Raw genomic sequence first — 12,600 nt, 5'->3', positions numbered from 1 at the left:
ACTGATGTTATTCATTTGTTCTCACACACTTCAGCGTCGCGGTCACTGGCCAATCTATTATTAGCGCAGCGGCCGTCAGCTAACTCTTCACGTCACGTCATCATAAAAAGAAATATACAAGAGGAAGATAAAATAATTAGGAATCATAGATCCATATGAAGCACCACGAGTTCTTTTTACAGGCATTAAATGTGTAGAAAAACTTCCTGACATTGAGTTCGGTGACATTTACAGCTACCTTATTCACTTCCCATCACGCTACACCGGAGCTTCATTAAAAGCATACAAAAGCTTAGCAGGCTATCGGTATCACGAGTCCGGATGGGTCAGCAACTCTTTGATTTGGACGCCAGCGGGGAAAGATTTTTCAATCATCACCGCAAAGGTTGGTAAATAGATGAATATTTCGCGACGAGCTGTATTATCACCAGCGGTTTAGCATTTTCTATTCCGTCAAGATGGCTGCTCCAAATGGCGTGACGTCACGCGGGACGTCCCTATAGCCTCTGGTGTCTGAGAATCACCAACGAGTTTTTACAACAGTGTTGTCAAATATCTATTCCGAAGCTGTGGGGGGAGCTCTAGAGAGAAACCTGCGAGCAAAAAGCGAGAATACAGCGAAGAAATCCCGAAGCTACTGAGTGCTGCTTTAATACGTTTAGGGATCAATACAGATATGTAATGGAAACCAATACAAACTTGTATTAAATTCTAAATAGAAAATGGCCCAAAACCACACTGCATTAATTTATTAATCAGCATTTATTCAGTGTTTCTTTGTACAAACTAAACCAATACATTTTTAACATTAACGATTTTTTAACCATGTTAACAAGTAATGAGTACAGAAATGTAACATCAATTAATTAATCAAAAAACATAATCAATGAATAATGTAACCAACTATTAAAATGTTTTATTCTTTTTTACTGAAAAAAAAAGTGTTTGATATTCTTATTGATATACTCTCTATAATTTGGCGGATAAACAATAAAGACCTTAAAAAAAAGAAATGAAAAGATTCAGCATTTTCTTTATTATTAATTTTATTTGCAGAAATAGGTTCAGTTGTTTCCTGTAGTGTCCTATGAGGCTCCTGCTACAAATGTCTGGTGGTGATGTGCTTCATTGCTTCACTACCAGTAGCTAAACCTGAACAATGCGACAATTACCAAAGATCTATAGTCCTTGAGCTTCTCTGAAGCTAACAAATAAAATACAAATATTGCTCATAAAGAGTAAAGATATGTAAAAGGAACAATATAGATTTCTAGCATTTCTCCTGTATTATTTCGCCCACCAAAATATACATAAAGAGTTTTTTGTTCAAGAAAATGAGCATGATGACTGCGTCCCAGCTGTGGAAACCACTCTTTCAGACAGTGTTGAGGAGGCAGAAGGATATGATGGAGAGCTGTGGGAGAAGAGGATGAGTTTCTTTCTTACCCCACCAGTGGAGGGCAGGGTCTTCTGAGGCAAGGAGAGGAGGATGGTCTCTCTCTATATATTGCTGGAAAATAAAAATAAAATGTACCATACTATTGTAGTCAGGTTTATAGTTTTTTGTTAAGGAATAAGAAAATTGTCTAACTTACGTATTCCTCCTCCTCCTCCTCCTCTTCCTTATCCCGAGCTGCACTGTCACCTCATCGTCCTTCTTAGGCAGCTAAAACAGAGGAGTACTTTATTAATGTTGCTAATATAATGCAGTTTTTCGAAAATACTGTAAAAACAGTAATATTGTGACTATCATTAAAATGTAAAATAGCTGTTTTCTATTTTAATGTATTTTAAAATGTAATTTATTCCTGTGATCAAAGCTGAATTTTCAGCATCATTACTCCAGTCTTCAGTGTCACATGATCCTTCAGAAATCATTCTAATATGATGATTTGATGCTCAAGAAACATTTATGATTATTATCAGTGTTGAAAACAGTTGAGCTGCTGCTTAAGATTTTTGTGTAAACCATGATGCCCTTTTCAGGATTCTTTGATCAATATAAAGTTCAAAGAAAAGTTTGAAAGTTAAATCTTATAACATTATAAAAGTCTTTACTTTCACTTTTGATCAATTTAATCCATTCTTGCTATTATTGTTTTCCAAAATCTTACTGACCCCTAACATTTGAATTGTGTACACAAAAACATGAAGCAGCATAACTGTTTTCAACATATTAGAAGACTGGAGTAATGATGCTGAAAATTCAGCTTTGATCACAGGAATAAATTGCATTTTACAATATATTCACATATGTTATTTTAAATGTTAATATTATTTCACAATATTATTGTTTTACTGTATTTTTAATCAAATAAATGAGTCAGTAATATAGGTAAAAAAAAGGGTGGGGGAAAATGGATAAGCTTCCTCAGTTCTCCCTGAATTTCCCACTTCTCTGTCAGCAACTTCCTTAAGAAATATTGAAATCGTAGAGCTTCCCCTCTGTTGTAGAGGGGTTATTTTGTCGCTGCTAAAATAACATAACATGTATCAATATTTCTTTACCGTGAAAGATCAAAACGCATCTAAACTAGTTTCAGACAATTTTAGCTCAGTGTAAGTGACGTCATCGATTAACAGCACAGCTGCTACATTTATGTTATATCAGTTTGTTAAATAAATTAGTCAACTTCCAATCACACATTCAACTGCACATCATAACCTCTTATCTACACAAAGATGTGATTATAATAAGCCCAAACTTTTGTAAATAAGAGCTTTAGGTTTGTCACAGTGTCTGTTGTGTTTCCACTGGGTGTCCACTAGAGGTCCCTTCCTTCCTTTCTGTCTCCATTCATCCTGGAACCACATTTCCCATAATCCTTGTTTGTTCCCATCACTTGTAATTACACCCAGCTGTTCCCATTTATGTTGTTAGTGTCTGTGCATAAATACCCTGTTTGTGTTAGTTCATGTTACGGAGTCATTGTTGTATGTCACTTACACTTCTTCAAGTCGGTTTCCTAGTTTGAGTTTGTTTTGTTCCTTGTTTGTTTATTTTGTTATATTGGACTGCTAACATGGATTTGGACCCCTGCATGGATGACGACGAATTGGATTGCCCTAATAAAGAAAGTGTTGTATTTGGATCCACCGGTTTCTCTCCCTTTCCTTGGTGTGTGGAACGTGACAGACAACAATGACTCTGTAACATGAACTAACACAAACAGCTAGTGATGGCAAAATGAGGCTTCCTGAACCACTGATACCTCGCAGGCCATTGCTTCAGCCAAAGGTTCATTACTCGAAGCTTCATTCAGCATTGCTCACTAGTGACACCTAGCTACTGTGCAAAGAAATAGCAGACAAATTCATTCATTCTGAACCAGTGTGTCCCCCCCCCCCAAATTTTATACGATATATATATATTTTTTAGAAAAATATTTGTATGAATAAAAATATGTATTTATTTATTTTGTACTCGCTGTAGATGTATTGTATGTAACCTTTCATTTGCAATAATAAAAAGACATGAGCAGACATTTGTCCATTACTGTGTATAATATAAAATATGTATCTTTCTCTGTCTGAATTTACTTGTGCAGAGTCACACACACAGTTAATTAAATATGCATTAATTGTTTGGATAGTGACAGTATGAACAACAACAGTGACACTGTGTTGAGTGCAGTGCTTATGTTGGAGGGAGTGTAATAAAGTAAACTGCAACAGAATAGTCTGGAAGGAAGGATTACAATCGATTTTTATTGAGAAACAGAATAATTTCAAGTGTGTTGGGGTAACACACTTATTTAAAAAATGCCAGTGCCAGCTGGTATAAATGAGGATACTGATGCTTCTGTTGAGCCCAGACAGGGGAGGATTCCCTCTTTCTTGCTGGCTCCATTACCAGGAAAAAGGAAGAGTCACAAAAAGCAAACAAATCCAAAAGGACAATCCAAATAAAAAAATCCAGAGCAATCCAAATAATCGTATCTAATTAATATCACAAGACTATAATATAGCTAAGCCTACTATAATTAATAATAACAATATACTATAACTATTCTAACCTGATAATGTAATAATATACAGCCCTAACACATATGACACAATAACGACAACGACAATGACAATGATAGTTATTTAACTCTCTATGACTCTTTAACACTACTACATCTGCTTTTACTACTGCTGACAACACCCACAAGGTGGCGCGAGTTTCGAACCGCCTTTTATCCAGAAGCGACACTCAGACCGAACCGATGACGTATCCACACAAACCGAGGCCTCGTTTGTCATCAGTCACGTGATTTTCACGTTAACAACACAAGCCTCGAATCGCGGCTTCATCTGGCACGCCCATTTTTTCTCGACACAAGCTCCGACGCCTCGGTTCAAATGTCACATCACTACAAACAGGGTATTTATGCACAGACACTAACAACATAAATGGGAACAGCTGGGTGTAATCACAAGTGATGGGAACAAACAAGGATTATGGGAAATGTGGTTCCAGGATGAATGGAGACAGAAAGGAAGGAAGGGACCTCTAGTGGACACCCAGTGGAAACACAACAGACACTGTGACAAGGTTAGCCTCTCTTCTGAAAACGGTTGAGATGCTAACGGACTTTTTCGAAGACACTAAACCATTTCTACAAAGTAGCCTAAATATTCAACAGATGTAATAACACGTAAGAAAAGTGTCAGGAACAGTTGTGTATATTATGTGTGTGATTTTAGAGACTAAACTCACCTGAAAGCAGTGAAAACAACAGCAAGAGAGGGAGCTTTGCTGATATCCGTTTTGTTGCGGCGCCGTTTCCATGGCAACTCTGCGCCGCTCCAGGGTTTGAAAGCTACTCAAATGTTCAGCCCGCACGCTCATAAAACACGTCAGTGACAGTCACGCATTATTTACATAAATAAACATGTAGAATTAACACATACATGGATTTCTCGGCGACGTCATCACTGCTTGCGCGCGCAACCTGGAGGCAAAAGACCCGCGGTTTTCGTACCGGAGTAAAGGTAGCATAGTGGTGGTGTTGTCGCTTGTCAAAATGCCAAGGAGTTGTTGCGTGGTCAATTGTACCAACCGAGCCAGTGCTGGGTGCCAGATGTTCAACGTTCCTAGGGGGAAGCATGGTTTTGCCAAAAACCGGCGGAGGTTATGGCTTCAAGCCATAAAAAGGGCAGATTGGGGTCCGGATGGTGCGAAAGGAGGTGAGAGTGTCTGCAGCGCACACTTCATAACTGGTAAGTGTTTTGTTTTATAGCTATCTTAATTCTCTATCTATGAGTTTGAGTTAGCACTGCATGCTCGTCCATGTTCACGTTCATAAATCAATTATCATTAAACAAAAGACGTTGCTTTGTTCAGTGAATCTGGTAGTAGTAGCAGATAGCTAGCTAGCTAGCAGCGCGATATATTTCTCTGTCATTGAGTAAATGTTAATATAAAACATTAAGAAAGTAATTATTGCTAATCTGTCATGTTTTGTTTTTTTTCTACCAGGGGAGCCATCCTTTGACTGTGATAGTCCAGACTTTGTTCCCTCCATATTCCCTCATAGCAGCATCACCATAGACAGTGGTGGAAAAGTGGCAAGGGCTGTCCGTATTTTTTAACCTTTTGAGTCATTTAAAATATTTTGACCTCATTTATTTGACAGTTTTTCTAACAGTTTCTGTGTCCTGTCTGTATATGAAGAGATCAGATGCTAAAGCCTCTAAGTGCCATCTGAAATTTTGTTCTAGAATGATCATTTTTATCAAGCTTGTATATTTAAGTTCAGTAATTTCACTTAAATGGCAATGAAAATTACCTATTAATTGTCATTTAAGTGAAATTATTGAACTTAAACAAGCTTGATAAAAATGATCATTCTAGAACAAAATTTCAGATGGCACTTAGAGGCTTTTGCATCTGAACTATTCATATATTGTTTTGTTTGCTCTCGAAAACAGCCTAGATTGTTTGCTGATATTTTTTTGTTGATATGCCTTCCTCTGCTGTTGTCGTAGGTATGAACGAAAGAGAAGACGGGAGTCAAGGGCTCCTGATGAGAGACCTGGTGTCATGCCTGATCTGGAATCAGCTGCAGGTATGCCAAACTCCTAATTTTGATTAATTAATAAACTGACACTTTTAGTTTGTTACACAATGTGTTTGCCTTTCCTTAGTAAAATGTGTGTGTGTGTGTGTGTGTGTGTGTGTCTCTCTCTCCCTCTCTCTCTCTTTCGTAGATGAGCTTTCCCCTGAGAGTGCACTCGAAACGAAATATAGAGAGCTGCGTGAGGACTACTCTTCACTGAAAAGAGAGCTGGAGGCTGTACAAGAAGAAAACCAGCAGCTGAAAGAGAAACTGAAGAAATCCAAATTCGGGTTCAATTCTATTTCAGACTCTGCGCTTTGCTTCTTCACCGGTCTCCAAAATGTACAGGCTTTTTTATGGCTTTTGAGCATTCTCAAAAGAAGCTCAGCGATCACACTGAAGGGTGGATTAACATGGGAGAACCACCTCCTGTTAGTGCTCATGAAATTAAGGCTTGCCCTCTCCAACAAGGACATAGCATATCGATTCGGCCTTCCCTTCTCCACTGTTTCCAAAATTTTAAGGGAGTGGGTACCCCTGCTGTCCTCCGTCCTAAAACCACTAGTAATTTGGCCCAGTAAGGAAGCAGTGAGAGCAAACTTGCCTAAATCATTTAAACCCAAATTCAAAAACTGTAGATGCATAATTGACTGTACTGAAATTTGTATACAAAGGACATACAATTTGAAAGCCAGAGCTGAAACTTGGTCCAATTACAAACACCAGAACACAATCAAATATTTAATTGGCATAACACCTGCAGGCTCCATTTCCTTTCTGTCCGATGGGTGGGGTGGTCGGGCCTCAGACAAACTAATTACATTAGATTCAAACTTTGTAAACAAACTTGACCATGGTGATGTCATACTTGCAGACAGAGGGTTCCTAGTGAGAGAAGAGTTGGCGAGTGTGGGAGCAACTTTAAAAATCCCTAGTTTCACTAAGGGTAAGTCACAGTTGTCTGGTTTGTGCGTTGACACGTCCCGACAGTTATCAAGGGTTCGTATACATGTAGAACGTGTAATTGGTCAGCTGAAGAATTTCCAAATATTGAACAGCGTCATACCAATAAGCCAGGTTGACATGCTAGATCACATTGTCACCATTTGTGCCGGTCTCACAAATCTGAAGAGGTCTGTGGTCCCCCGGAAATAGACAGCAGCCTGTGTATGTATATATGTATCATTTAAATTATACATGTTGCAAGTAATTCCAAATCTAGGCAAATGGAAGAGTGGGACAGAAGGAGGAAGTTGTATGTTATATTCTTTCTATTCATAATGGTTGCGCCTCTATGATGCAGATGGCTCAGTGTGTAGGCTACCTGGAACGTTTTGGAGTGTTGGTACACAACGAGATTGGGGTAACTCGGTTAGATGCCTTTTTGGACGGCTGAAGTTAATCATTTTTAATTTCTGTGGCTGAACTTTTGACCGAGACATATCCTTCCACTGATTGGGTTTGGAGGTGCAGGCAACCTCCTCCTCAGTAGCATATTTCCGTCCCGACAGTTCAACTTGACACATGATGGCAGCAGCATGACTACAACAAGAGGCTAGGCTGGAGTGATGGACAGAGTAATGTGAGTAAAAGCAGAATTAGCATACATTATTTTTGTGTGATGGCAGATACATTTTGATAGACATACCCTGCTATGCATTTGCAGTTAGCCGTAAGGATGTAACCAAGGCCCTTATGGACATACACCCAGGCATCATAAGGCTTGGCTTTAATGCCTTGCCTTTGACTAGGGAGCACATCTGACCTCAACACGCAAAAATCCGGTGCAGCATCAAAGTATTTGACGAGCTGCACATGACCACATAACACGTAGTTGTATGCATCAAGGGATTTGTACGCTCTAATCATTTCTCTTGTATACACACTTGGAGTCTGAATTAGATAATTATATATATCAGGCCATACAATTGCAGGCCACTTCTTGTCATCCACAATCCAAAGAACGTCAGGTATTGCGTAGGGATCCGGCAAGATCTCACCATTGCTGAGAGTAAGTTTTTTTAATATAATCGCCACGGTCGGAGGTACTAAGGCTTCCCACATAATCCATCGTCAAATCTTTGATTTACAGTAAAGTAACGTTATATGTGTGCAGTCATGATATGTTGCAGGTCGTAAAGTAACGTAAACAAGGTTAACTTATATAAAAGCAAATTCGGGCTCTATAGAGGCTATTACATTACTAACTTAGTCTAACGTGATAATTCATACATGCATCACAGTATGTCCGGATTTTGATTCGTAAACAATTGGACGTTTTACATAATGTTATATTAATATGAAACACAAACAAACAGATCCAACTCTGAAATTGCAGTTTATTATTGAGTCAACAAGAAATTACAAACAATGCGAAATCTACGTTAATTACGATGTTCTTTTACATAACTCGGCATAACAGATAGCGGTTTTCTGCCTCCTGGATGCGCGCGCATCCGGTATTGTTTGTAAACAAGAAACCCGTGTATTACATAAATACAAATCTCATGAATTTAAAACTCATTTTTAAGTTCTTCAAGTTTGAAGTTCAGTTTGAAGATTTTTTTAATTGTTGCTTTTACGAACACCCAACCTCCTTAATAATAATACAAATAATAATAATAATAATTATATACAAACGTTTATATTTATGACAAGGTTGTGAGGACGTCGTGGTAAAGTTCCATTTTTTTTTAGAATCTTGGCTAACGTTCCAGAAACATTGTGGGCACGTCCTCAAAAGACGTCGCTAGTTTATCCCATGGAGAACGTTGTAAAGACGTGGTCCACTGGTGGTCACCATATAACTTTCCAGATCATTTCAATTATATAAATAAATGCATTACAAATATTATCCTAGTGATAATATGCCATTTGGATATTATATGGAACATTTACTTAATTCATCAAAGATTTTATTAAGTTATCTGGTGACCAGTGGACCACGTCTCTACAACGTTCTCCATGGAATAACTAGCGACGTCTTTTGAGGACGTGCCCACAACGTTTCTGGAACGTTAGCCAAGATTCTAAAAAAATGGAACTTTACCACGACGTCCTCACAATGTTGTCATAAAGTAATGTCACGCTGACCAAATGACGACTAACTGACGACGTCGTCACAACGTACTGTGTTAGCTGGGCTTACGTTCCCGCGTAAGGAATTTTTTTTCGAAGCGAGCTCGTCAAGCTCGTTCACATGCTCGTTCACATGTCGTGTCTTCTGCGCGCTCAAGTTCGTTATTTCCATAGACAGTTATTTCAAATGTAGACGCGCGGCAAGCGCGCTCATAACTGAAGCGACGCGCTCGTTTTTTCCAGGCGCAGCGAGATGAAAACACCTCAACTTTTCAGAATGCCGCAAGCGCACCGCAGTTCATGTGACAAGAAGCAACATGTCATCAACTTCACCCTTTCCGTAACAACATTGAAAGCTCAGTCAACATAAAGGATGGGGGTGCACCACAAACACTACGGGTGTTTTTCTCTTCTCCGTAAATAAATCTTGTAGCAGAGCAAGCGTTTTTCGGTGGTGGAAATCTATTAGCAGCTACCTACTAAAACTTCTTTGTCGTTGTGGAGAGCGCGTGCATGGTTGCATAGCAACGACAGACGCCACGGGAAAATCGGACCGAATTTTACTATTAATAATAAAAGATAAGCTAATGTGCATTGTTTTTGAAAATGTCAATAATTTATATTTTTTTGCTTACATGGAGGGGTCACTGATGATGATGGGTTAACTCTGTACTTTTAGACTGTAATATGTCATTGTGTTGGCTTTCTGTCAGGCACATATCGTTGTTTCAGTGTTTCTGTCTCCCTGCAGCAAGGCTGCATTTAATCTTTAATTTAATATTCATCAATCCTACCTTTTAACTGTTACCTTCATGTTACTGTTATTTTTGGCCAGAGATTTGTTGAAGGTTTGGCTGAATTTTGAATGTGCTTTGCTGAATATATTAACAGTTTAAATAAAAAAGCTGAATTGTGAGTTTGTGTAACTGAATTTTTAAAGGTCAATACTGCTTAGAAGTGAAAAGAAAACAAGCAAATCCGAAAAATCCGAAAGGGCTAAAAATGAATCCAAAAAAACGGAATTTGAAAAAAAATAACACGGAATTTGAGAAAAAATAAAACGGATTTCATAGGGCCCTAATTCACGAGTTCACATATTAATGAAATCTGATGTAATATTATAATGCGTATTTGGCTTGCTGTCCGGGGGGAGGGCTCCGAGCTCGGAATTCGGCCCGACCCCAGAGTACTCCCCCCTATGAATGTATAGCTCGTAGGTATCTATGAGTAGACCCAGCCGAAAGTGAGGTGATGGGGAGGCGGCGGGATGCTGAGAAATGAGATCATGAGACGGGAGATAAGGGAAGGCTTTATTTATACTGGCTTCTTCTTGTGCTGATTGGATGATTACCTGAACATGCTCCTCCCGAACTTTGTTACATAAAACTTCATTTATGTTTGGAAACAAAGATGAAGTTCTCAAGGTGAATGCATACCTTCAAAGCTCTAGGGGTCAAACAACTAAACATCAACTCAGGAATCTTGGTGTGACACTAGAGTCAGACCTTAGTTTCAGTAGTCATGTCAAAGCAATAACTAAATCAGCATACTATCATCTAAAAAATATTGCAAGAATTAGATGCTTTGTTTCCAGACAAGACTTAGAGAAACTTGTGCATGCTTTCATCACCAGCAGGGTGGATTATTGTAATGGACTCCTCACTGGCCTTCCCAAAAAGACCATAAGACAGTTGCAGCTCATACAGAACGCTGCCGCCAGGATTCTGAGCAGAACCAGGAAATATGAACATATCACACCAGTCCTCAGGTCTTTACACTGGCTCCCAGTTAGATTTAGGATTGATTTTAAAGTATTATTACTGGTATATAAATCATTCAATGGCCTAGGACCTCAATACATTGCAGATATGCTCACTGAATATAAACCCAACAGATCACTCAGATCATTAGGATCATATCAGCTAGAAATACCAAGGGTTCACTCTAAACATGGTGAGTCTGCTTTTAGCTATTATGCCAGCCGCAGCTGGAACCAGCTTCCAGAAGAGATCAGATGTGCTCCTACAGTGGTCACATTCAAATCCAGACTCAAAACACTTCTGTTTAGCTGTGCATTTACTGAATGAGCACTGTGCCGCTGTTCGTCCGACTGTTTGTACTGTACTGTACTGTATTTTATTTTTCTAAACTGTTTTAATTATTCTTATTTCTTTTATTATTTTAATTTCTTCTATGTAAAGCACTTTGAATTGCCATTGTGTATGAAATGTGCTATATAAATAAACTTGCCTTGCCTTGCATTGCTCATTGTTGCAGTTGGTCTGACACCTTCAGCCATGTTGGCATATCCTGTCATCTGCTTGCGCTTGGCCCCGATAATTGCTGCTTGCAGCTATATTTTAAATATATATTGTATGATGGAGAAAATTGCTATAAATAACTAAAGCTCTTTCTGATTATGTTGTTGTTATCCACTTGACAGAACTATTGTCTCTGAGGTACAAACATGTGACTCGCGGTAAATCAAGAAAACGAGATTCAAACAATGTGTTGAGCTTTAAAACAATAAGACTAACTGTGTTGAGCTTTAAAACAATAAGACTAACTGTGTTGAGCTTTAAAACAATAAGACTAACTTTGTTGAGCTTTATAACAATGATTCGTTTCTGTCGATAAATGTATCCAAACAGTTGCGTCTGGTGACGTCACTGACAGGCGATGCAAGGACACGGTCCGTAACACTGGTTAAAATAGCTGATTTCTGTTTTTAAACATTGTTTGAAAGATTTGGGGAAATGTAAGTACACAAGTCAACAAAATATATAACACTGTTTTAGTGGTTTTTGGATATTTCAATTAAAAAATCATACATATTGTGCCTTTAATCATCAAAATAATCGACCGATTGCTCGATTACCACAGTAATCGTTTGTGACAGCTCTAGTTATGTCCCCTATAATTAAGTGGCTTTTTGACTGGGGTGAGACTGATGGACAGTGACGGATGATCATAGTGCTTGTCGTCATGTTGTACTTCAGCACACTATCACAATGTTTGCAATAAACATAACTTGAACCGTTTGCGCCCATCATTTTTACAAGCATGCTTGCTCTTCACAAATATTATCATAACCGCACTCAGCATCAGCACAGTGTGATTCAAGGAACGGAGACAGTTAATTGTGACAGAAATTTAAAACGCCACCAAACATTTACAGTATTACAGCGATAATATAAAGTTTATTCATGCACAAGCACCCTCTGTTCAGAGCCTTAATATGTTTAAACTCACACTGGTCCCACCACCATCATAGTGACCTCATTACCATTCAATCAAAGCAGTTGCCATGGGAACATCAGACTGTTGTGTTTTTAGATTGACAGAAATCATGCAGCGATATTGTTAGGTAATGGTAGTCAGTATATACATATTTTGATTCTGTAAATCACTGGTACAAATCTACAGTTTTACAGCAGGTCAGAAACGTAAAATCACGCTGTTGTTTCTCTCAGTAAAA

The 12,600-nt window shown here is 38.5% G+C and overlaps 1 long non-coding RNA gene across 1 annotated transcript; it reads right to left on the bottom strand.

The window, feature by feature from the left end:
• Nucleotides 1-1,026: 1,026 nt before the first annotated feature.
• LOC309495767 lies at nucleotides 1,027-4,840 on the bottom strand. Its single transcript, XR_014204817.1, has 3 exons — nucleotides 4,703-4,840; nucleotides 1,596-1,666; nucleotides 1,027-1,510 (listed from the first exon to the last, which is right to left on the bottom strand). It is a non-coding gene; the product is annotated as an uncharacterized lncRNA (long non-coding RNA).
• Nucleotides 4,841-12,600: the final 7,760 nt, after the last annotated feature.

The sequence above is a fragment of the Leuciscus leuciscus genome (genome assembly GCF_965113295.1).
Source record: "Leuciscus leuciscus genome assembly, chromosome: 3".
Taxonomy (NCBI): domain Eukaryota; kingdom Metazoa; phylum Chordata; class Actinopteri; order Cypriniformes; family Leuciscidae; genus Leuciscus; species Leuciscus leuciscus.
Note: the sequence above shows the minus strand (reverse complement) of the source record. Positions and strands in the feature narration are given on the sequence as shown.